The sequence below is a fragment of the Hoplias malabaricus genome, chromosome X1 (assembly GCF_029633855.1).
Source record: "Hoplias malabaricus isolate fHopMal1 chromosome X1, fHopMal1.hap1, whole genome shotgun sequence".
Classification (NCBI taxonomy): Eukaryota; Metazoa; Chordata; class Actinopteri; order Characiformes; family Erythrinidae; genus Hoplias; species Hoplias malabaricus.
This window is the reverse complement of record NC_089818.1, coordinates 20,448,354-20,475,125: the sequence shown is the minus strand read 5'-3', so window position 1 is coordinate 20,475,125 and position 26,772 is coordinate 20,448,354. Positions and strand designations below refer to the sequence as shown.

Sequence of the window (26,772 nt, the reverse complement as noted above, 5' to 3'; positions counted from 1 at the left end):
ATTTCTCATTAAACAATATATATATATATTTCAGTGTTTGGAGGAAGCAGCAGCCCCACCTGTGCTGTTGGCTGTGTGTGCGTGTACGTATGTCCATGGCAAGGGTCAGTAAGGGCGGCTGGCGTCCTTAGGCCGTTTCAGCTGCACTTTCAAACGCTTCATGCCGATCTGGAAGCCGTTCATGGCCTGGATGGCTGCCTGGGCGCTGGCGGGGTTATCGAAGCTCACAAAGCCTGCAACACACACCCATAAGGAGTGAATATGGAGTTATTGTGGGCATCTAGATAGCATTTTTGTAAGCAAAGCCCCTCCCAAACGGTAATGAGCAGTTAGTAAAGAAGAGAAAGAAACAGCGATAACAAATCTGGTCTGATCAGGACGTGCAGGTGAGTTTGTGTTTGGCTTAGAACTGCATAGACACTGTGTATACTCTTATAGGCATTTATGAAATGACCAAAAGCTCTGCAAATATTGTAGCACTGTTATTGTATCACAATATATGTATTGTATTTATTGTAGCACGACTGCTACTACATCATTGTTAGTTAATGACAAAGGGGTTACATTCTTGGAAGAAAAAAAAAACAAAATAAAAACGCCAAACAGAATCCTGTCCAGTGTGTAGGCGGAAACAGCCAAGGGAGCACTCTCATTGGTTAGGACTTCAGGAGGTGAACCCAAGGTCTAACATGTCAGGTAAACCACTAACTGGAACTGGAATTGACTGTTGATTTCAATGTAAATAACACTCCAACCAGGTTAATGTTCATTACCAGCTTTATTCACACAGGGGGAAAAGTCTGGGTAACGTCTGATCCAGGATTTACAGCTATTTGCGTTCATATCTCCAGTGCAGAAATACACACACACACACATGGCTCAAACCCTCATTGCTCTAAGCTTTGATGCTAGTTTGTATTAGGAATGTGTTCCAGTTTTTGCTCAAAGCTCATGGCTCCAGGGCATCGTGATCAATGTGTACTCTGAACTCTGTACAGATGCATCTCTAACACAAATGAATTCACTCAGAAGTGGCTGAACACAATCTGTAGTACACTCACTGCAGTGTGAAGCATGCAGATGCTTGGATCAGTGAGTGTGTTTACAAAATCTAATCTGATCTGATCTAAATTTAGGAGAAACAGATTCTGGCAATTTTCTGTTCAACAGGTTAATGATCTGATAATGAGAATGCTCAGTGTCTGACAGTCAATGTTTATTTGTAAACACAGGACAATCACATTTACCATTGAGTGGCAACTCACTAATAAACTCAACACAGCATGTGCTGGGAAATTCAATTAATTTTAGTTCAAGGAACCTTTGTCTTTATTTGGTTACTTTTCTGCACATGTGCAGATGGGTAAGAGTACAGGGTGGGCCTTTTATATGGATACATCTTAATAAAATGGGAACGGTTGGTGATATTAACTTCCTGTTTGTGGCAGGAGGGGGGAAACTTTTCAAGATGGGTGGTGACCATGGTGGCCATTTTGAAGTCGGCCATTTTGGATCCAACTTTTGGGGGTTTTTTTTCAATGGGAAGAGGGTCATGTGACACATCAAACGTATTGGGAATTTCACCAGAAAAACAACGGTGTGCTTGGTTTTAGCGTAACTTTATTCTTTCATGAGTTATTTACAAGTTTCTGACCACGTATAAAATGTGTTCAAAGTGCTGCCCATTGTGTTGGATTGTCAATGCAACCCTCTTCTCCCACTCTTCACACACTGATAGCAACACCGCAGGAGAAATGCTAGCATAGGCTTCCAGTATCCGTAGTTTCTGGGGCTGCAAATCTCGTATCTTCACAGCATAGACAATTGCCTTCAGATGACCCCAAAGATAAAAGTCTAAGGAGGTCAGATCGGGAGACCTTGGGGGCCATTCAACTGACCCACGACGACCAATCCACTTTCCAGGAAACTGTTCATCTAGGAATGCTCGAACCTGACACCCATAATGTGTTGGTGCACCATCTTGCTGGAAAAACTCAGAGAACGTGCCAGCTTCAGTGCACAAACAGGGAAACACATCATCATGTAGTAATTTCGCATATCCAGTGGCCTTGAGGTTTCCATTGATGAAGAATGGCCCCACTATCTTTGTACCCCATATACCACACCATACCTTCAAGATGTGAAGCACCTGAAACTACGGATACTGGAAGCCTGTGCTAGCATTTCTCCTGCGGTGTTGCTATCAGTGTGTGAAGAGTGGGAGAAGAGGGTTGCATTGACAATCCAACACAATGGGCAGCACTTTGAACACATTTTATAAGTGGTCAGAAACTTGTAAATAACTCATGAAAGAATAAAGTTACGTTAAAACCAAGCACACCATTGTTTTTCTTGTGAAATTCCCAATAAGTTTGATGTGTCACATGACCCTCTTCCCATTGAAAAAACAAAAGTTGGATCCAAAATGGCCGACTTCAAAATGGCCACCATGGTCACCACCCATCTTGAAAAGTTCCCCCCCTCCCATATACTAATGTGCCACAAACAGGAAGTTAATATCACCAACCATTCTCATTTTATTAAGGTGTATCCATATAAATGGCCCACTCTGTACATTGGATTTCATGAAATCTGATAATAGTTTTAATCTGATTTATAAAACTGGAGTATGCTGTTTACATGACCATTAGAATAATCAAACAACTTCCAGAACCTGATAATAAGAATAACCATATTAACAGGGTGCGTATAAACTCCTGAAATGTGTGTGAGTGAGTGTACTGCTCTCACCGAAGCACTTGCTCTGGTTAGTGGCTCGATCCATGAACACTTTGGAGGAGATGACGGAGCCGAAAGGCAGAAACATCTGCATCAGCTCATTATCACCAAACTCTTGCGGCAGGTGATAGATGAACAGGTTGCAGCCCTCTGGACCTGCCACACACACAAACACACACCGAAATGTACACACAAACGTTGTCAAATCATAAAAAATCAGCATTAAAAATGTTCAGTGAATTCCTAAATCATTGCTTTAAAGGGGCGGTCAGTCATTTTTAGCATAAAGTAACCAAACCGTATTTATAAATATAAGTACTGTTTTTAATATAGAGTCCTCAAATGCAACTTGCACAAGTTGAAGGCTCAAATTGCTTTGTGGCCCTGGAATAAACCAGTTTATTCTCCATAGAGAGGATCCCCCACATGGGAGTGGCCATTTTGAAAATTGAATAAGTTTAGTACAGAATCTCTGATACAAAAAAATAATTGGAGAAAAATATGTATTGCACCTTTAATGCATGAAAAGACGTTTGCTCACCTTCTCGTTGCTGCTGCTGCTGAATGACCTGAGGTGGCTGTGGCAGTGTCTGGCCTATAGGGGTCAGTGTGGTGGTGGGGTAAATGGCTACACACACGAAGGGAACAGAGGGAGGAGACACAGAATTACAAGCTGCTGGTTGACCTTTATATTCTAATGGGAGATTGACAGGACCCCAACGCAACTTGAAAAGGCATTAATCAAATATCAAGCTGATAGCGGGTGACAGATTGTGAGGACGCAACGAGAGCTATCATTTCCAGACAGGTTATATACAAACCGACAAATAGAGATCATGTTCTAGCAGGGGGGCATTACACAGACAATCGCAACCTAACGTTTTAATCAGGGAGCACACTTCAAGGCTGTGACATTCAATTCAATCAACTTGATATTAGCATAAGCACCAAATCCCCTCTCTCTAATTGTCTGCCACTCTTTAGACGTATATACACATAACATTAAAGACACTTCCTTGTTTCTACTCTCATTGTCCTTGGTCTTCAGGACCCACCCCATAGGACGGAGCAGGTATTAAGTGGCCTGAGAATGACCCGCCCAGACCATAGCAGCTCTGTGGGTGCTTCACTGAAGAACATAGTAAAGGGAGGCTAACAAAGTATGCAGAGCAATAACAAAGGACACTTATATGGTCAGTGCAGATGATTAAAGGGACAATCAGTGTGGAAAAAAATGTGTGTGGGGGGTGGTTTTAATGTTATGGCTGATCAGTGTATGTACAGAACTCCACCACACAGCTGTTTTAATGTATATGTTGAAATTAAAGGTGCAATCTGTCATTTTTACCACCAAATAATATTTATAAAGATGACTATATTTACAAAAGCATCACATGGGAGTGACATTCTCTGATACGTCCAGAGCACATTAGCTTTCTTAACAGGAGGAAGAGTCATTGGAGAAAATGACTGATTGCAGCTTAACATACAGTGTGTGTGTGTACCTGTGTACTGCTGGACGCCAGTGAAGGCCTGCTGCAGTGTGTCTGCCGCAGTGGGGCTCTGGGTGGAATATGGCGGGAGGCCGTTGGTGTAGACCGCCTCCACTGGGTGACCGTTGGGCTGAGGGGGGATTCCCGTGAAGCCGTTGACGATGGGGGTCACTATGCTGGGCACAGCTGAGGACGCCAGGTTAGCCGGGGGGGAGCTGAGTCCTGCGGAAAAAACAAACACTGACCTCAGACTCATCAAACACATCAGCAAACCTTCCCTTACGTCTTTAACCTTTCTGTTTATCAGAAATCGTTTGGCATTGGGCGTGGTCAGATGTGGGCGTGTCTACTCCACAGTGCTGTCGATAATGTGTGGAGACCTTGTCCGGATAACTTAGTGTTTGAAGTGTTGATACAGGTACAGTCCTGATGTCATTGTTGACCGTGTACTGAAACATGGTGCACAGGAGTGGACCGGGCAGAGGCCATGCTGAGGGCAGTGGGATGGTCAGTTGAGTCCAGCAGAGCGTGGGAATATTTATGAGCGCTTTGACTGCGAGTCTGCACTGGATAATGCTGGAGACTTTAACTCCAACACACATCAGCACCACTTGTCTTTGTTGTCAGTCAAACTGAGAAGAAGCAGGAGACAGAGCGATACCAGTGGCTAAATAGCCCCGGGGCAAAGTGTATACACACACACACACATATACATATATACACACACACACACACACACACTTTTTAAGGTGCCAGTGACAGAGCAATTGTCTCTTGCTGAACTTTGGAATGATGCAATGTTGCTGCAATATTCAAGGCAGAAGCACAATGTCATGCCACAGAGACAGAGAGAGAGAGAGAGAGTATAGAAGCCCGTTCCTGTCAGGTTAAGGAGACAGAATAATTTCTTTTCTGTCAGTTCTATTTCTGGCAGGAGAACGTCTAAATATTGACTTACTTTCTCCGAATACTGACTGTATATTTCCAGATAATGAAATCTAGACTACGCATCTTGAAATAATGACATTTTTTTACATCTTCACTCTGTATCTCATAATAAAGGCAGGTTTCAATTAAATATTAATGTAATATCTAAAATACAATGTGAATATTTCAAGTAATTAGTTCAAAATAAATGATGTCATTTTCTGGGATATTATGCTGCATTAAATTGGTTTTATCACGAAAATGAGTTTCCCACCAGGAGGCACCACGTGAACACCTTCTGAAGTCGTAAAGTGAAGTCGAATACCTCAAAAATATTCAATGCAGCCTGATCTGGCCGAGTTGTGACATGGCGGAGCAGCCCACCAGCAGTAAAGTGTCTAACAGTACTGTACTATGTTGTTTTCCTATATTTATGTTCAAAAACACTCAGAAAGGCTACAATTCTTTTTTTAAACTTCCCACACAGCCACAAGAACGTGACCAAAGAGTTGGACCTTTGTGGAAATCTAAAACCTGACTATAATTAAAGTTTTCAGTGAGGATTTGGACATAATTTCAACATAAATTCATTCATTCATTCATTGTCTGTAAGCGTTTATTCAGTTCAGGGTCACGGTGGGTCCAAAGCCTACCTGGAATCATTGGGTGCAAGGCAGGAATACACCCTGGAGGGGGCGCCAGTCCTTCACAGGGCAACACACACTCACACGTTCACTCATACCTACAGATGCTTTTGTATTTTTGGGAGAACACACCACACTCCTCACAGACAGTCACCTTCAGGAAACCCACGCAGACACAGGGAGAACACACCACACTCCTCACAGACAGTCACCCGGAGGAAACCCACGCAGACACAGGGAGAACACACCACACTCCTCACAGACAGTCACCCGGAGGAAACCCACGCAGACACAGGGAGAACACACCACACTCCTCACAGACAGTCACCCGGAGGAAACCCACGCAGACACAGGGAGAACACACCACACTCCTCACAGACAGTCACCCGGAGTGGGACTTGAACCCACGACCTCCAGGACCCTGGAGCTGTGTGACTGCGACACTAACCTGCCGCACCACCGTCCCACCCACAACATAAATTGACTTCATACATTTTTGATCATATAAATACATATTCGTACCTATCGGGTCAACGTTGTGAGTCACAAGTGCACGTTTTGAGAATATAAGATATAATTATGATACATCCAATCAATATTTTGAGACGATATGTCATTTACTTAGAGATACGGAGTCAAATCGGCAGAGCAGCTACTAGAACACACTACCACCCCTCCTCTGCTACTGTTAAAGAGAGACAGAAAGAAGAAAGAGAAAAGGCAGAGAACAAGAGAAAAGTGAGAGAATGAGGTGTGAATGAGTGAATAAGGGAACTACTGACATTATCTCTAACTCATAACGAAGAATATAATCAACACCACAGTATTCTGCTGAAAGGAACTGTGTCTGTAACCTACTTTTTTCCTGTTGTGTGTGTGAGAGCAGCTGTGCAGATGGAGACAGAAAAGCGTGATGGTTGCGTCCCTGAGGGCTAGCTCTCACTCTTCTCACGACACTCATGTTGTCACGGAAACTAGGAGGTGAAGGCCTGTCACTTGACGAAGCCGACCAATCAGAGGCTCAGTGTGGATTTACATGCGCTCACAGTACGACATATGGAAATTAATATGCTAATATTCCTGCTGTAAATGATACGTGATATACGATATATGACACTATAGGTCACACACACACACACACATCTGACCATTTTATTGTAGGCACTCTAAACCTGATACACTCCTGTGACACACACAGTTTCACACAGTTGCACTATGAATGATCCACCACCTAATAGTCAGGTGATCAGCAATAAGTAGTTTAATCTGTGATTTTCTCAAAGAAAAAGGGTGGAAAAGACCAACAGGTTTGACCCGGATGGAAATAAAATCACAGAGGAACATCTGTTAAAGAGGAAATGATCCCAGGACACTGCAAATTTAAACCTGCCTGAATGTACTTTTTTATTTATTTATATTTTATTTGTCGTGCATGAAACTAACCTAGAGCCCTAACCATCAGACACTGTGCTGTATTCAGGAAAAACACGTAGATTTACGACTTTCTGAGCCACTAATTTTCTAGTTTTTATTCCTTTCCTTTTCATTTGGTGATGCATTTGTGTCCTCACAGTATTTTGTTTGTTGGAGTTGGATCAGAAAAGAACCTTTAGACCCACATTAAAACAAACTGGACACTGAAGAGCACCTGATTGTGAAGTAGTTCTGAGTGAGTACGAGTGAGAGAGTGAGTGAGTTATAAGCTGCTTCTATGAGGTGCTTTGTATCTAAAAGTATCAGCATATTTGTAAAACGTCATTTGCATGTTACATTACGCCTGACTGAGTGTAGTTCAGTTCAGTTCCATTCAAACCTGTTCCATTCAGAACTCTGCACGGCTTGGAGTTTCAGGGAGTTACATCACTGCACACTTTCCCTGCGTTCCCTACGGAAAGGTGAGTGCATCATGATTTAAAGCTACTACTACAGTGTGTGTGTGTGTGTGTGTGGGGTGAGGAGGAGGCCCAGGAGAGCTGTTGTGTCTTTTGCAGTACTTTGTGCTTTGAGTGTCCTCAGTAGTGGTGATAAATTAGACTGCCATGTCTACTACTGTCTGCTCTGCACACACCAAGGAGAGCTTTCTAACACACACACACACATACACACACACACACACACGCATGCAGCTATAAGGTTCAGTGGGCGGTCAGAGTAAGAAACAAAAATCAATGTCTATGGTAGAGGCTAAAAAAGGCAGGACACTGTGTTAGAGATCCAGTGTGTGTGTGTGTGTGTGTGTGTGTGTGTGTGTGTGTGTTCATGACTGTAAGTCACTGTGTTCACCGATGGGTGATGAGATGCGCTCCAATTTAACACACCACTGCTGTCCCACTGAGACTTATTCATACACTCCGACAGCTGCTCTTTAAAACAGATCTCATTGAGCCTTTACTACACACACTGGACTGTACATCCACTATACATACATAGGCTGTACACACACACACACACATGGGAATATGTCGTGTGACATACAGTAGTTCCACAAAGAAGCCCTGTTTAGATGACGTTAGCACATTGTTTCACTGCACACCGTTAGAATTTATTTTGATTTTAGTTTCTTTCTTTCATTTATCACTATCACTGTGTCTGAGCTGGGTAGGTGTGAATATGTTGACGAACATTGATCAGTTTAGGAAACAAAAGCTGGGAGGCTTCAAGCAGGGAGAACACACCACACTCCTCACAGACAGTCACCCGGAGGAAACCCACGCAGACACAGAGAGAACACACCACACTCCTCACAGACAGTCACCCGGAGGAAACCCAAGCAGACACAGAGAGAACACACCACACTCCTCACAGACAGTCACCCGGAGGAAACCCACGCAGACACAGGGAGAACACACCACACTCCTCACAGACAGTCACCCGGAGGAAACCCACGCAGACACAGGGAGAACACACCACACTCCTCACAGACAGTCACCCGGAGGAAACCCACGCAGACACAGGGAGAACACACCACACTCCTCACAGACAGTCACCCGGAGGAAACCCACGCAGACACAGGGAGAACACACCACACTCCTCACAGACAGTCACCCGGAGGAAACCCACGCAGACACAGGGAGAACACACCACACTCCTCACAGACAGTCACCCGGAGGAAACCCACGCAGACACAGGGAGAACACACCACACTCCTCACAGACAGTCACCTGGAGGAAACCCACGCAGACACAGGGAGAACACACCACACTCCTCACAGACAGTCACCCGGGGTGGGACTTGAACCCACAACCTCCAGGACCCTGGAGCTGTGTGACTGCGACACTAACCTGCTGCGCCCATTAGTAAATTATTACAATGCAAAATCAAAACAGTAGCATATATTATGTTTTAAAACTGTCCGAAAATTATTAGCATTCCTTTCTGAGGAAAGCTGGAACTCTTCCAGTTGGCTGTCAACTTTGAAAAGTAACAGAAGAAGTGTATTTCATTACAAACTTAACAAGTAAACAAATCATTAAGTGCCCAGACGGAGGCTCTAGCCCATGTTCAGCGGCACGGATCTCTCTCGTTAAACTCCGGCGCGGAGCTCCTCTGCCCGTCTGAAATGCATATGCGACGGCTGCCTGTTTTCCATGCAATCGATCCTTTCGGATCAATAGGATCCTGCACCGGGCTCCAGCCTGTGGCACTGATTAGCGTGGCATGCTGGGAAAGCTGATATTCTTCATTCTGATGGGGGTTTGAATTGGCCGGTGTGGACCGGGCCGATGGAGCTGCTGTGTTTCTTGTGTATCTGTGCACTGAAGTCCCAGCTCTGTTACAAAAACCAGAGGGTAGAATTACACTTTACGCCGAAGACCCCAACTACAGACAGAAGAGTAACCCTACTCTAAACACACGTCTTTACCCAGAGGTCTAGAACTGTGTCCGGCTGATGGATTACAAGATCTTGACACACACTGGGCAAATATAACAGTGGATAGAGATGTGTGTGTGTTTATATATATATTAACCACACACAGGCACATACAATTTCAGCCACCATTTTGATTTTACATGCAAATCACTGGATGGATCTCCCTTGTAAGTCAAGGCCAGCTAATGCTTCTGCGTCAAACTTGCGTCAAAAGTCACGCTTAGGTCCCACACAGCTGCCAACCCTACACAGTAGCCTGATGCGCACCTCCCCGGAAATGTAACTACGGAGACCACAACGACACAACGGATGAATGTGGATCAAGTTGAACTGAGAAGTACAGAAATATGAACAACGCTTTTAAACTCAACGGAGACTGCAGACAGCAGCAAAATCATAGCCTGAGATTTCCTCAGACATTGGTTTGGACGTCATGGGACGAATAATAAGATAAAACAAGGGAAAATACAGAAGCCTCAGAAAAAAATACAACAACAACAAAAAAAATACATTGTTTACAATCACTGGCTTTGTACTTGTTTCTTTCTTGGCACCGCATAGAGACTACACTGTAAACAAATTCTTGTAAATTTTACAGTAAAATACTGGCAGCAGAGTTCCCAGCCATTTACCGTATTTTTACAAGAACACTACTGTATTTCAAATTTACAGCATATTACTGTAATTGAATAATACAATAATTTACTGTAAATACTGCGATTTACAGTAAAATACTGTAGCAGACTTGCTGTAAATTTACAGCAATTTGTTACAGTGCACACTCTGTTCCAATAGGCACCCTAGTCCCTGAATAATGCACCTTAGATTATTAAACTATGAGTACTACTACTCTGCTACATTTTCTACAACATAGTGTGGAGGAATAAATTTGAGATTCAGCCCTAGTGTTTTGGTAATTTAACTACGGAATGAGGCAGACACACCAATACACACGTATAAACGCTCAGAACGGTGTAGGGCATTGTCTACGGCATACAATGGCCTTCATTCACATACTCACTCGTGTTTAGCAACTGCACCACAAGGAGGTGCTATTCAGAGCCTATATAGAGGTGCTATATAGAGGGCCTTGTGTACCATAGAGAGACCAAAACAAGAACCAAAAAACAGTCCTACAAAAGGTTTTCACTGCTAGAACTTTACAAATTCCAGGCAACACTTCCTCCACCATGGCTTTAACTCCAGTTCTGACATGTTTCAGGACACCTCCATTAGACCACCGCTGAAACAGTGAAGCTTCTATCACCGAACACCCACTTGGATTAAACCGGTTCCAGGGGTGATCTGGAAGTGCTTTTGCCTTTCATACACACATAACATAGCTGAAAAATCATCGCTGGCAGGTTCCAACACGTTAAACCATCACATTAAAGGCACTTTATTGCTTTGATCAGCTGCCCCCTGCAGAGCAGAGAAGATGGGATTGATCCATGTTGAGAAAATCCTTTGGAAAGAGGTAATGTTTAGATTACCGACTCTCTTAATCAGTCTGTTGGAATCTACAAACTTTTAACTTTATTTTTACCTCCAAAAGGCAGCAAACAAACAGATTACTGATCGTTTGTACATGTCTTTCTCGCATAAAAAGAAAAACCTGTTTACTTTGTGGTCCCTAAATGCACCAGTTTATACTCTATAGAGCGGGTCCCCACATAGGTGGAGCCATGTTTTCTATAGAATCTCTGGCACATTCAGGACATCAGTGTAGGCAACAGCTCCTTAAAAGCAGAGAGAGGCTTTCAAACAGGGTTAATATGGACTTTAACATGGGCAAGACCTTTAGAAAGTAACCTTTAGCTGCCCTACTTTCTGAGGACCCTTCTCCGATTGGCCGGCCGAGCTCCGGACTCTAGCCAAGCTGCTGTAGATATTCAGTTTCATGTTCAGAGCGGGGAACATTGTCATCTCACTTTTGCAATCACGTCGAGTGGCGCCAAAGAGCCCCTCCAACACAGAGCCATCAGCAGAGAGACGTGTAGAGACTCTCGGATAATCGCCCAGCTCGAGTTCGCTAATCAGGGTTTGGGGAAGGGGTCAGAGAGAGGGATGGTGGGATGTGGGGGTTGAGAAAGGGAAGTGAAATAGAGGGAGCAGTTCTCCTTTAAAGCCTGACTCTCTCTCTCTCTCTCTCTCTCTCTCTCGTTCACACACACAAGCCCAAGTGTAATCTGCATTAGCGCCCAGTGGTTAGCGTAAGAATGGTATAATAATCAAAGCAAATGCTCAGTTTGTATTGGACGGTCACTTGTGAATCTGCCCATAGAAATGATCCAAAGGCAGTTTTACTCTATGCAAAAAAAAAAAAAAAAAAAAAAAAAAAAAAAAGGTGAACTATCCTCTGAGCTGCTGTGACACTGACATTGTGATGGTGTGTTAGTGATGGAGTTTTTAAAACCCTTAGTGTCACTGCTGGACTTAGAATAGTCCACCGACCAAAAACATCTGTCTCTGACTTTACATCTACAAGGTGGACCAATGAGGTAGGAGTGTCTCACAGAGTGGACCGTGAGTGGACACAGTGTTTAACCCTCTGTGGTCGAAGGACGTGCCGGCGCGTCAAATACGACCATTCACAATGTTTCTATTAATATCTTAGTGATAGCACAGCGCTGGAATACAGTTCAAACACTTCATCGCGACTGTATGCGGTACTGTACATCCCGAGTTACCAGCCTATGTATAAGATTGAGAAACGCCTCCTCTGCCTCTCGCCGTGTCTAACTGGTGGATTCGCTTGTTTTTAAGATTCTGATAAAACTATATCAATCACCAAAACAATTCATCCACACGAGTAAAGGGATGTTTTCACAAGAAATATAAAGATTTTCTAAAACCGGATTTAAGTTTTTCAGGATTAGAGACAGATTATCTCTTCATAAAATGCTCTAGGTCACATGGGCCTCTCTTAATGAGAGAGCTGAGACCGTTCTGAACATTTTGATATACAACATGTGGGCAATGTATTATAATACACGTACAGGGTGGGCCATTTATATGGATACACCTTAATAAAATGGGAATGGTTGGTGATATTAACTTCCTGTTTGTGGCAGGAGGGGGGAAACTTTTCAACATGGGTGGTGACCATGGCGGCCATTTTGACGTCGGCCATTTTGGATCCAACTTTTGTATTTTCAATGGGAAGAGGGTCATGTGACACATCAAACTTTTTGGGAATTTCACAAGAAAAACAATGGTGTGCTTGGTTTTTATGTAACTTTATTCGTTCATGAGTTATTTACAAGTTTCTGACCACTTATAAAATGTGTTCAAAGTGCTGCCCATTGTGTTGGATTGTCAATGCAACCCTCTTCTCCCAATCTTCACACACTGATAGCAACACCGCTGGAGAAATGCTAGCACAGGCTTCCAGTATCCTTAGGGGGTTTATTAAGGTGTATCCATATAAATGGCCCACCCTGTACTTTAAAGACAAATTTCAGAAAATGTAGAAAATGGGTTAAAAACTCCCTCAGGTGGAATACAGTGTGAAAACCTGCTGCCTGTCTCTGCTTCTTCTCTGAGAACACTGTGATACGAGCTGTAAGGAAGGTGTGTTAGGTCCTCATACACAAAGACCGATCCCACGTGATGGTGCGGTGTTGGCTGAGACTGACCTGACACTGGGGTCATGGGGGTGGGCGGCAGGCCGTTCATGTTGAGCCCCACCTGGTGGATCTGCGTGGCGGGGAACGCCATGCTGGGGGCCAGGTACGCACCATGAGACGCAGCCATTATAGCTGCCTGCTGCTGCATCAGCTGCGAGAAGAGGAGAGAGGGAAAGAGAGATGGGGGAGGCATAAAGTGAGAGAGGGAATGAAAAAAGAAGGGAGAAAAAGAGAAAGAGGGGTTTAAAGAGGTTTCATATCTGGAAGCACTCATTAAGGTCTGACAAACTGTACACGCACATAAACACACACATGAGAAATAACCACAGTGGCTAATTGAATATTTAATCGTCAGGATCCCACCCCTCTAACGTGAGCATGTAGAGCTCAGGGGGCCTGTGTGTGAGTGTGTGTGTGTGTGTGTGTGTGGACATTAGTGTCTCCTTGTGAATAAGTTATGAAGCAGCAGCACTCAAACACTCATCATTAAATAAATGAACACAAATCCACTCTAAACTCACCCCCCCCCCCAAAAAAAAAGAGGTAATTACACCCAGTCTGTCGCTATGGCGACCACTCAGCCAATCAATGAGCTTAAAGGCCGACCTGTCAGAGTGTGACCATCACAACCTGCGTCCCCCTTCTCCACAGAAATCTGCTCACCTTCCACTTCTACGGTTCCGAACGGCTCAGGTCAGCAGCATGGTTTACAACCAGCCACAACATTCATTCATTCATTCATTATCTGTAAACTTTATCAGTTCAGGGTCGCGGTGGGTCCAGAGCCTACCTGGAATCATTGGGCGCAAGGCGGGGATACACCCTGGAGGGGGCGCCAGTCCTTCACAGGGCAACACAGACACACACACACACATCTACGGACACTTTTGAGTCTCCAATCACAGACACAGGGAGAACACACCACACTCCTCACAGACAGTCACCCGGAGCGGGAATCGAACCCACAACCTACAGGTCCCTGGAGCTGTGTGACTGCGACACTAACCTGCTGTGCCACCGTGCCCCAGCCACAACATTAAAACTTTAAAAGGGGGACGTAACCTCCAACCTCAAAATGTTACATAGTGCAGTTTCTGCAGTGCTGAGCCCAGAGTAGCAACAACAGTGACTCTGCTCTCCCTGTTACAGGTCAGTGAAACATCACAATGATTTTAAGGCTGTAATTAAAAATACTACATAGTGTTCCTTTAAATACATCTTCAGCTCCAGTTTGTACTGGACTTTTATTTTTAAACCTTATAGACAATAGCTCCAAAGTTATGTTACATTTAAAAACATTAACATTCAAAATGATCGAAGGAATGTGACCACTTTATTTCTTTATGTATATAAACTTGCATTGCACTGATAACAGTAAACAGACGGAGCATTTTCCTGTTTATATTTCCTTGCAATTTTCTGTTTTCAAATCAGTTTTTCACATTCATTCATTATGTTTTTATTTGTGGATGAAAAGTAAAGAGCATTTTGTCACAATTCTCGTTGTGAAAGATGGGTCACCAATAAATATTTTAACAAAACAGTTTTCGTTAACACTACTGTAAAAGTTCTAAACATGAACAAACGTATCACACTTAAACTGCTGGACACCGAGGCCAGTCCTGACTCATCCTTGACCCACAGAGCTCTAGTCTTTTCTGGATGCTGTGTGTATGGTTATCTTTGATTACACTGATGCTTTAAGATGTATTTTGAGACTTCCACAATGTTTCTAACTTGAAAGCCCCCTGTCGTTATGCTTTGTTTTGTTTTGAATCGGGGTCTGTACTAACGCAGCGTGTATGTACTTTGTGAATGTGTAGGAACTGTAAACAGGGCTGCCCTAAAAATGAGTCTCAGTGGGATTGTCCCCTGTTATAAATAAATAATTTAATGAATTAATTAATAAATAGTAGGAATCTAGGGCCTGGGTGATGGTCCTGAGGGAGGAGAACGATCGCACACAGGCCACGGAACCACAGCTGCCTCCAAAATCCACGGCGTCGGATCTATAGGAGCCTATGAACAGGCCAGGACACACAGATCTATAAAGCCAAAGCATTAGCGTGCATTTGTAATGAGTGTGTGTTTGTGTGTGTGTGTATTTTAGTCATCGTGTGGACACTGCAGAGCCAATACCTGCAAGAGATCATTGACCATTCTGTCAGCTGTCCTCCAAAATTGACTTGGAATCAAATACTTTTACATTGTTTTGTTAGATATTTTTAATTGAACAGGTAGGATGCTGTATATATGGTGGAATATAGGAATGTGTTGAAGCTTCTGCTAACAGGATCTTGCTCTGTCACACACACACACACACACACACACACACTGTTTGTCTGCAAACACCAGATCCAGGGAGATTGTACAGACAATAGAACGTGTTCTGTGAACACACACCAATTAACACAACAAACAGCGAGCGTCAGGCTAATGCGCTTTACATGATTTGCTTTAGATTATCTCCTGGTTTCTTTTGTCTCAGGTTTGTGGAAGTGGAGCTGTGTGCAGTACCACGCTCAGCCATGAGGGGGCAGTAGCAGACACTGACATTAACACTTAAAGTCTGCATGTCCCCCCTTCCATAATTATTCACTCATATTCAGAAGAACATCATTTCAGTGTTCCTGCTCTCTGCCACCAGCATGGGGTTGTTTTATTCATTGCGTCGCCATGGCGATGTAAACTAATCCATTGTAATAGCAATCGATTATTCCACTGATAGCCAATAACGGACCTTGCCTTGCTCTACAACACAGTACACCCTAACGAAGGGGGCTAACAGGCTTTAGACTATAGCTGTTAGAACACTGTGATAAGGATTTGATGGCATTCAGCCATGACATAACTACATCTGTAGTTACATTGTTATTACATATATTATGACTGTATAACTACAGTTATTACAGACACGTCTGACAAAATGAGGCCCCTCCTCTTTCTCTCACTCTCTCATTCCACACTGTGTCAGAAACCTCATTTAGAACTGGCCAAAGCTGTTGGGATTCAGTGGTCAGGAAAGAGCTGGATAATCCTTCGCCTGGGTTTAGGAAGTGCCCACCCAGGAGATAGCCGACTTTTGCGAGCTTTCTCCCTGTTTAGCTCAGAGCTAATCTCGACAAGAGTGTGTGTGACTTCACCAAGGACTGAATGCAGAGCTGACTGGGGGGTTGGGAACAGGAGTATCTCACTAAGTTGTGGGAATTAGATCATAACGTGTGGGCTAGCGATAGTTAAGTCATTCAAACACTACACGGCCATGTCTCTTTTTTTATTATTGAGACGAGATGTCCCCTGTGGGGCTCCGTACCGGCCACGTTATCGTATTCGGAGGATGTCATATGATCAGGGATGTCCAAACATATCGATAAGACAAATATGTTTGTAGTTGTGATGTCACAACCCTGACGTTTTCAAAATCACCGTTTCTGGAGAACCACACGGACCGGGAAGTAAATGGTACACGATCGTTGTTCACATACCTCATCACACATTGTGTTTCAAAGACATGGGGGAAATGAATTTCTTCATGATATGGGCCTTTAACCTCGGGCCCGGTTTCCAGCCGCAGCCCTGCGTCCAATCCCTACTTAACACGCCTCACCTTCTTTCTGGAACATTCTCTGATTACTATGCTAATGAGCCTGGCAGGGACTTTAAATCCGACACATCCCACACTGGAGTGGTGTATCCACTCGGATACAGCTGGGAGAATCACAGAATGTGGGGAATGTTCTTGAGAAAATAGACTTTGGAAGTGTTATCATGTCTATATCCTGTGACTGAACGTTCAGGGGCTAGAATCCACAATAACACAAGCGTGGTTCGGTGATTGGACAGAAATGATTTCTCATTCATAGCTCAGTAGAATTGAACATTGTTGCCTCATTGTTCTGGAGAACACAGTTCTCACACTGCTCCACTCTGCACCCATCTGGGCACTGGGCATGGTGACGTTATTAGTTTTACTATTCCAATGTAATTACCAATCCAAATCCAAATCTAAATCCAAATGTAAATGTAACTGGTGTATAACTGTGTTAATTACACTAGCTGTATTTGTAGAGTCTAATGCTCAGATTCTCATGGGACATTTCAGATTTAAAACATATCATCAGTTTGCCATCATCATGTTATTTAAATGTACACAGGTGTTGTACACAGGTGTGACTATGTAATTACTATGTAATTACACTGTAGTGACGTTCGAACAGTAAATTGATGGAAGCACTACACAGATAATGGCTCTGTACCTCCACAAAGTGTTGTGATGTGTTGTGGTGTAGTCTTCAGTTGCATAGGTGTGTGTGTGTGTGTGTGTGTGTGTGATGGAGGTACAGAGTCCATGTGGAAACTGAATGTGTATGTGAATAAGAGTGTGTGTGTGTGTGTGTGAATGGCTGGCGGCTGTGGAGAGTGTGTGTGTGTGTGTGTGTTACCCCACCCCCACCCCGCAGGCCTGAATTTCACTGTTTAAGGATTGTTTGAAGTGCTAGCCGTTCCCATTTCAATAATCCACATGGAATTCAAATCATTTATGCTCATCTCCTGCAAACAGCCGTGATTCTGCAGGGGAGTGAGTGTGTGTGTGTGTGTGTGTGTGTGTCAGGGGGGGTTCTGTGGGAAGCTCAGACGAGGTGGGGGTCCTTAGTGTTTACAGTGTTGAGGGTCAGAGAGCAGGTGGATTGTGGGTAACCTGGGGGGTTTCCGTCTGTTGGGCCACAGTAAGATGTCGTGAAGAGGAGCTTACACAAAGAAAAAAAACACACACACACACACACACACACACACACAAAGGGGACAATGAATACTACCAAGTAATAAATGGAGAAGTGTCTAAAAACTTTTGACTACTGAACAATGCATGTTAAGACTCAGCATGAAGGTTCACACACACACACACACACTGGTGCGCGTGCTGTAATTAAGGCTGTGAGCCTGTAGGGTATAGTCTATATATAGGTCGAGCGGATCTATTTGATGTGGTGTATAGATCCTTTGGCGCAGCACTTCCACAGCAGATTAAAACACAGCCTGCTTCTTCTTTTTTTTTTTTTTTTCTTTTTAAACATTAAACTCTGCTTTAATACCGTGTTTAATCTGCTGTTCTGAGCGCCCAGCTGCCTCCACCACATCAGAAAGAATATCTACATCTAATCGCGTTATCGCTTGATAAGTAGCTCATGAATATTCCCAGAAACTCTGTCTTTTTTTTACATTAATTACATTAACCCTGCCGTAAACGCAGCTGGAGCTTTCTGACAGAGATGAATTACACTGTCCTCTGTCACATGCAGCAAAGACCTGAGTGAAAGCAGTGAGTGGGTGGGAAAGTTCAGTGACTGGGGTTCGATTCCCAGTTCAGACAGAAACACCATGCTGTGAGTCCTCGGGCAAGACGCCTAACTCTAAAGTGAGAGGACACAAAGCTGTGGAGCGTTATTCGGATACAGCCGCACGGAACTGCAGCAAACACAGGTCACTTTCTCTTTGAACTCTTTGTCTCTTGTTGCTGTGGAGACGTGTAAACAGTGGGTTTACTGAGGGACGGGGACGGTTCGCTCTGAACTCAAATATTCTTAAGTGTGAGGCTAAACACTTTGTGAGAAGGAGATTTTTTTTGCCACACGGCTGTTCCAGCTGTTTTGGTTCTTCCAGCTGTTCCAGTGGAGTGAGAATTACATGTGATCTCTGGCTCCGCCCTCGGTATTCATGAGGAGGGGAACTGAAATAATGTTAATACATTATTCAGTGGCTTCATGAAGGGAGGGGAGAGAGGTAGATGACAGGCACTGGACAGCTGGAGCTGTGTGTGTGTGTGTGTATTCACAGTGTGTGTATAGGTGCTGTAGGTGTGTGGGTGTGTGTGTGTGTACTCACAGCATGTATATAGTGTATAGGTGCTGTGTGTGTGTGTGTGTGTGTATGTGTGTGTACTCACAGCGTGTGTATAGGTGCTGTAGGTGTGTGTGTGTACTCACAGCGTGTGTATAGGTGCTGTGTGTGTGTGTGTGTACTCACAGCGTGTGTATAGGTGCTGTGTGTGTGTGTGTGTGTGTATGTGTGTGTACTCACAGCGTGTGTATAGGTGCTGTAGGTGTGTGTGTGTACTCACAGCGTGTGTATAGGTGCTGTAGGTGTGTGTGTGTACTCACAGCGTGTGTATAGGTGCTGTGTGTGTGTGTGTGTGTGTATGTGTGTGTACTCACAGCGTGTGTATAGGTGCTGTAGGTTTGTGTGTGTGTATGTACTCACAGCGTGTGTATAGGTGCTGTAGGTGTGTGTGTGTGTGTTTGTGTGTGTGTGTGTGTGTGTGTACTCACAGCATGTATAGGTGCTGTTGGTGTGTGTGTGTGTGTGTATGTGTGTGTACTCACAGCGTGTGTATAGGTGCTGTAGGTGTGTGTGTGTGTGTGTGTGTGTGTGTGTGTACTCACAGCTTGTGTATAGGTGCTGTGGGTGTGTGTGTGTGTACTCACAGCTTGTGTATAGGTGGTGTGTGTGTGTGTGTGTGTGTGTGTGTGTGTATGTGTGTGTACTCACAGCATGTGTATAGGTGCTGTAGGCGTTTGTGTATGCGTGTGTGCTCACAGTGTGTGTATAGGTGCTGTAGGTGTGTGTGTGTATGTGTGTGTACTCACAGCGTGTGTATAGGTGCTGTAGGTGTGTGTGTGTGTGTGTGTGTGTGTGTGTGTGTGTGTTTGTATGTGTGTGTGTACTCACAGCGTGTGTATAGGTGCTGTAGGTGTGTGTGTGTGTGTGTGTGTGTACTCACAGTGTGTGTATAGGTGCTGTAGTTTTGTGTGTGTGTGTGTGTGTGTGTACTCACAACGTGTGTATAGGTGCTGTAGTTTTGTGTGTGTGTGTGTGTACTCACAGTGTGTGTATAGGTGCTGTAGTTGTGTGTGTGTGTGTGTGTACTCACAGTGTGTGTATAGGTGCTGTAGTTGTGTGTGTGTGTGTGTGTGTGTGTGTGTGTGTGTGTGTGTACTCACAGCGTGTGTATAGGTGCTGTAGGTGTGTGTGTGTGTGTGTGTGTGTGTGTGTGTGTTTGTATGTGTGTTTGTACTCACAGCGTGTGTATAGGTGCTGTAGGTGTATGTGTGTATGTGTGTGTACTCACAGCGTGTGTATAGGTGCTGTAGGTGTGTGTGTGTGTGTGTGTGTGTGTGTGTGTTTGTATGTGTGTGTGTACTCACAGCGTGTGTATAGGTGCTGTAGGTGTGTGTGTGTGTGTATGTGTGTGTACTCACAGCGTGTGTATAGATGCTGTAGGTGTGTGTGTGTGTGTGTGTGTACTCACAACGTGTGGATAGGTGCTGTAGTTGTGTGTGTGTGTGTGTGTGTGTGTGTGTACTCACAGTGTGTGTATAGGTGCTGTAGTTGTGTGTGTGTGTGTGTGTACTCACAGTGTGTGTATAGGTGCTGTAGTTGTGGGTGTGTGTGTGTGTGTGTGTACTCACAGCGTGTGTATAGGTGCTGTAGGTGTGTGTGTATGTGTGTGTACTCACAGCGTGTGTATAGGTGCTGTAGGTGTGTGTGTGTGTGTATGTGTGTGTACTCACAGCGTGTGTATAGGTGCTGTAGGTGTGTGTGTGTGTGTGTGTGTGTATGTGTGTGTACTCACAGCATGTGTATAGGTGCTGCAGGTGTGTGTATGTGTGTACTCACAGCGTGTGTATAGGTGCTGTAGGAGTGTGTACTCACAGCGTGTGTATAGGTGCTGTAGGTGCGTGTGTGTGTGTGTGTACTCACAGCGTGTGTATAGGTGCTGTAGATGTGTGTGTGTGTGTGTGTGTGTGTGTACTCACAGCGTGTGTATAGGTGCTGCAGGTTTGTGTGTGTATGTGTGTACTCACAGCATGTGTATAGGTGCTGTGTGTGTGTGTGTACTCACAGCGTGTGTATAGGTGCTGTAGGTGTGTGTATGTGTGTGTACTCACAGCGTGTGTATAGGTGCTGTAGGTGTGTGTATGTGTGTGTACTCACAGCGTGTGTATAGGTGCTGTAGGTGTGTGTGTGTGTGTGTACTCACAGCGTGTGTATAGGTGCTGTAGGTGCGTGTGTGTGTACTCACAGCGTGTGTATAGGTGCTGTAGGTGTGTGTGTGTGTGTATGTATGTGTGTGTACTCAGCGTGTGTATAGGTGCTGTAGGTGTGTGTGTGTGTGTGTGTGTGTACTCACATTGTGTGTATAGGTGCTGTAGGTGTGTGTGTACTCACAATGTGTGTATAGGTGCTGTAGGTGTGTGTATGTGTGTGTGTGTGTACTCACATTGTGTGTATAGGTGCTGTAGGTGTGTGTGTACTCACAATGTGTGTATAGGTGCTGTAGGTGTGTGTGTGTGTGTGTGTGAGTGTGTATTCACAGCGTGTGTATAGGTGCTGTAGGTGTGTGTGTACTCACAGCGTGTGTATAGGTGCTGTAGGTGTGTGTGTACTCACAGCGTGTGTATAGGTGCTGTAGATGTGTGTATGTTTGTGTACTCAGCGTGTGTATAGGTGCTGTAGGTGTGTGTATGTGTGTGTACTCACATCGTGTGTATAGGTGCTGTAGGTGTGTGTATGTGTGTGTACTCACAGCGTGTGTATAGGTGCTGTAGGTGTGTGTATGTGTGTGTACTCACAGCGTGTGTATAGGTGCTGTAGGTGTGTGTATGTGTGTGTACTCACATCGTGTGTATAGGTGCTGTAGGTGTGTGTATGTGTGTGTACTCACATCGTGTGTATAGGTGCTGTAGGTGTGTGTGTGTGTGTGTGTGTACTCACATCGTGTGTATAGGTGCTGTAGGTGTATGTGTGTGTGTGTGTGTACTCACAGCGTGTGTATAGGTGCTGTAGGTGTGTGTGTGTGTGTGTGTACTCACATCGTTTGTATAGGTGCTGTAGGTGTGTGTGTGTGTGTATGTGTGTGTACTCACAGCGTGTGTATAGGTGCTGTAGGTGTGTGTGTGTGTGTGTGTACTCACATCGTTTGTATAGGTGCTGTAGGTGTGTGTGTGTGTGTGTACTCACAGCGTGTGTATAGGTGCTGTAGGTGTGTGTGTGTATGTATGTGTGTGTACTCACAGCGTGTGTATGTGTGCTGTAGGTGTGTGTGTGTGTGTACTCACATCGTTTGTATAGGTGCTGTAGGTGTGTGTGTGTGTGTATGTGTGTGTACTCACAGCGTGTGTATAGGTGCTGTAGGTGTGTGTGTGTGTGTGTGTACTCACATCGTTTGTATAGGTGCTGTAGGTGTGTGTGTGTGTGTGTACTCACAGCGTGTGTATAGGTGCTGTAGGTGTGTGTGTGTATGTATGTGTGTGTACTCACAGCGTGTGTATAGGTGCTGTAGGTGTGTGTGTGTGTGTACTCACAGCGCGTGTATAGGTGCTGTAGGTGTGTGTGTGTGTGTGTGTGTGTGTACTCACAGCGTGTGTATAGGTGCTGTAGGTGTGTGTGTGTGTGTGTACTCATAGCGTGTGTATAGGTGCTGTAGGTGTGTGAGTGTGTGTGTGTGTGTACTCACATCGTGTGTATAGGTGCTGTAGGTGTGTGTGTGTGTGTGTGTGTACTCACAGCGCGTGTATAGGTGCTGCAGGTGTGTGTGTGTGTGTGTGTACTCACAGCGTGTGTATAGGTGCTGTAGGTGTGTGTGTGTGTGTGTGTGTACTCACAGCGTGTGTATAGGTGCTGTAGGTGTGTGTGTGTGTGTGTGTGTGTGTGTACTCACAGCGTGTGTATAGGTGCTGTAGGTGTGTGTGTGTGTGTGTGTGTGTGTACTCACAGCGTGTGTATAGGTGCTGTAGGTGTGTGTGTGTGTGTACTCACAGCGCATGTATAGGTGCTGTAGGTGTGTGTGTGTGTGTGTGTACTCACAGCGCGTGTATAGGTGCTGCAGGTGTGTGTATGTGTGTGTACTCACAGCGTGTGTATAGGTGCCCTAGGTGTGTGTGTGTGTGTGTGTACTCACAGCGTGTGTATAGGTGCTGTAGGTGTGTGTGTGTGTGTGTGTACTCACAGCGTGTGTATAGGTGCTGTAGGTGTGTGTGTGTGTGTACTCACAGCGTGTGTATAGGTGCTGTAGGTGTGTGTGTGTGTGTGTGTGTGTGTGTGTACTCACAGCGTGTGTATAGGTGCTGTAGGTGTGTGTGTGTGTGTGTACTCACAGCGTGTGTATAGGTGCTGTAGGTGTGTGTGTGTGTGTGTGTGTGTGTACTCACAGCGTGTGTATAGGTGCTGTAGGTGTGTGTGTGTGTGTATGTGTGTGTACTCACAGCGTGTGTATAGGTGCTGTAGGTGTGTGTGTGTACTCAAAGCGTGTGTATAGGTGCTGTAGGTGTGTGTGTGTGTGTGTGTGTGTACTCACAGCGTGTGTATAGGTGCTGTAGGTGTGTGTGTGTGTGTGTGTGTGTGTACTCACATCGTTTGTATAGGTGCTGTAGGTGTGTGTGTGTACTCAAAGCGTGTGTATAGGTGCTGTAGGTGTGTGTGTGTGTGTGTGTGTGTACTCACAGCGTGTGTATAGGTGCTGTAGGTGTGTGTGTGTGTGTGTGTGTGTACTCACAGCGTGTGTATAGGTGCTGTAGGTGTGTGTGTGTGTGTGTGTGTACTCACATCGTTTGTATAGGTGCTGTAGGTGTGTGTGTGTACTCAAAGCGTGTGTATAGGTGCTGTAGGTGTGTGTGTGTGTGTGTGTGTGTACTCACAGCGTGTGTATAGGTGCTGTAGGTGTGTGTGTGTGTGTATGTGTGTGTACTCACAGCGTGTGTATAGGTGCTGTAGGTGTGTGTGTGTATGTATGTGTGTGTACTCACAGCGTGTGTATAAGTGCTGTAGGTGTGTGTGTGTGTACTCACAGCGCGTGTATAGGTGCTGTAGGTGTGTGTGTGTGTGTGTACTCACAGCGTGTGTATAGGTGCTGTAGGTGTGTGTGTGTGTGTGTACTCATAACGTGTGTATAGGTGCTGTAGGTGTGTGTGAGTGTGTGTGTGTGTGTACTCACAGCGCGTGTATAGGTGCTGCAGGTGTGTGTGTGTGTGTGTACTCACAGCGTGTGTATAGGTGCTGTAGGTGTGTGTGTGTGTGTGTGTACTCACAGCGTGTGTATAGGTGCTGTAGGTGTGTGTGTGTGTGTGTGTGTGTGTACTCACAGCGTGTGTATAGGTGCTGTAGGTGTGTGTGTGTGTGTGTACTCACAGCGTGTGTATAGGTGCTGTAGGTGTGTGTGTCTGTGTGTGTGTGTGTGTGTGTATACTCACAGCGTGTGTATAGGTGCTGTAGGTGTGTGTGTGTGTGTGTACTCATAGCGTGTGTATAGGTGCTGTAGGTGTGTGAGTGTGTGTGTGTGTGTACTCACATCGTGTGTATAGGTGCAGTAGGTGTGTGTGTGTGTGTGTGTACTCACAGCGTGTGTATAGGTGCTGTAGGTGTGTGTGTGTGTGTGTGTACTCACAGCGTGTGTATAGGTGCTGTAGGTGTGTGTGTGTGTGTGTGTGTGTGTACTCACAGCGTGTGTATAGGTGCTGTAGGTGTGTGTGTGTGTGTGTGTGTGTGTGTGTACTCACAGCGTGTGTATAGGTGCTGTAGGTGTGTGTGTGTGTGTGTGTGTACTCACAGCGCGTGTATAGGTGCTGCAGGTGTGTGTGTGTGTGTGTACTCACAGCGTGTGTATAGGTGCTGTAGGTGTGTGTGTGTGTGTGTACTCACAGCGTGTGTATAGGTGCTGTAGGTGTGTGTGTGTGTGTGTGTGTGTGTACTCACAGCGTGTGTATAGGTGCTGTAGGTGTGTGTGTGTGTGTGTACTCACAGCGTGTGTATAGGTGCTGTAGGTGTGTGTGTGTGTGTGTGCGTGTGTACTCACAGCGTGTGTATAGGTGCTGTAGGTGTGTGTGTGTGTGTATGTGTGTGTACTCACAGCGTGTGTATAGGTGCTGTAGGTGTGTGTGTGTGTACTCACATCGTTTGTATAGGTGCTGTAGGTGTGTGTGTGTACTCACAGCGTGTGTATAGGTGCTGTAGGTGTGTGTGTGTGTACTCACATCGTTTGTATAGGTGCTGTAGGTGTGTGTGTGTGTGTGTGTACTCACAGCGTGTGTATAGGTGCTGTAGGTGTGTGTGTGTATGTATGTGTGTGTACTCACAGCGTGTGTATAGGTGCTGTAGGTGTGTGTGTGTGTGTATGTGTGTGTACTCACAGCATGTGTATAAGTGCTGTAGGTGTGTGTGTGTGTGTGTGTGTGTGTACTCACAGCGTGTGTATAAGTGCTGTAGGTGTGTGTGTGTATGTATGTGTGTGTACTCACAGCGTGTGTATAGGTGCTGTAGGTGTGTGTGTGTATGTATGTGTGTGTACTCACAGCGTGTGTATAAGTGCTGTAGGTGTGTGTGTGTGTACTCACAGCGCGTGTATAGGTGCTGTAGGTGTGTGTGTGTGTGTGTGTGTGTGTGTACTCACAGCGTGTGTATAGGTGCTGTAGGTGTGTGTGTACTCATAGCGTGTGCATAGGTGCTGTAGGTGTGTGAGTGTGTGTGTGTGTGTACTCACATCGTGTGTATAGGTGCTGTAGGTGTGTGTGTGTGTGTGTGTGTGTGTACTCACAGCGCGTGTATAGGTGCTGCAGGTGTGTGTGTGTGTGTGTACTCATAGCGTGTGTATAGGTGCTGTAGGTGTGTGTGTGTGTGTGTACTCACATCGTGTGTATAGGTGCTGTAGGTGTGTGTGTGTGTGTGTGTACTCACAGCGTGTGTATAGGTGCTGTAGGTGTGTGTGTGTGTGTGTGTGTACTCACAGCGTGTGTATAGGTGCTGTAGGTGTGTGTGTGTGTGTGTACTCACAGCGTGTGTGTAGGTGCTGTTGGTGTGTGTGTGTGTGTGTACTCACAGCGTGTGTATAGGTGCTGTAGGTGTGTGTGTGTGTGTGTACTCACAGCGTGTGTATAGGTGCTGTAGGTGTGTGTGTGTGTGTGTACTCACATCGTGTGTATAGGTGCTGTAGGTGTGTGTGTGTGTGTGTACTCACAGCGTGTGTATAGGTGCTGTAGGTGTGTGTGTGTGTGTGTACTCACAGCGTGTGTATAGGTGCTGTAGGTGTGTGTGTGTGTGTGTGTGTGTGTGTACTCACAGCGTGTGTATAGGTGCTGTAGGTGTGTGTGTGTGTGTGTACTCACAGCGTGTGTATAGGTGCTGTAGGTGTGTGTGTGTGTGTGTGTGTGTACTCACAGCGTGTGTATAGGTGCTGTAGGTGTGTGTGTGTGTGTGTACTCACAGCGTGTGTATAGGTGCTGTAGGTGTGTGTGTGTGTGTGTGTGTGTGTATACTCACAGCGTGTGTATAGGTGCTGTAGGTGTGTGTGTGTGTGTGTGTGTGTACTCACAGCGTGTGTATAGGTTCTGTAGGTGTGTGTGTGTGTGTGTGTGTGTGTGTACTCACAGCGTGTGTATAGGTGCTGTAGGTGTGTGTGTGTGTGTGTGTGTGTGTACTCA

General features: G+C 45.1%; 1 pseudogene; it reads right to left on the bottom strand.

Annotated features, from left to right (window-relative positions):
• LOC136675403 (CUGBP Elav-like family member 5) overlaps nucleotides 1-26,772 on the bottom strand; it is a 185,311-nt pseudogene that overhangs the window by 463 nt on the left and 158,076 nt on the right.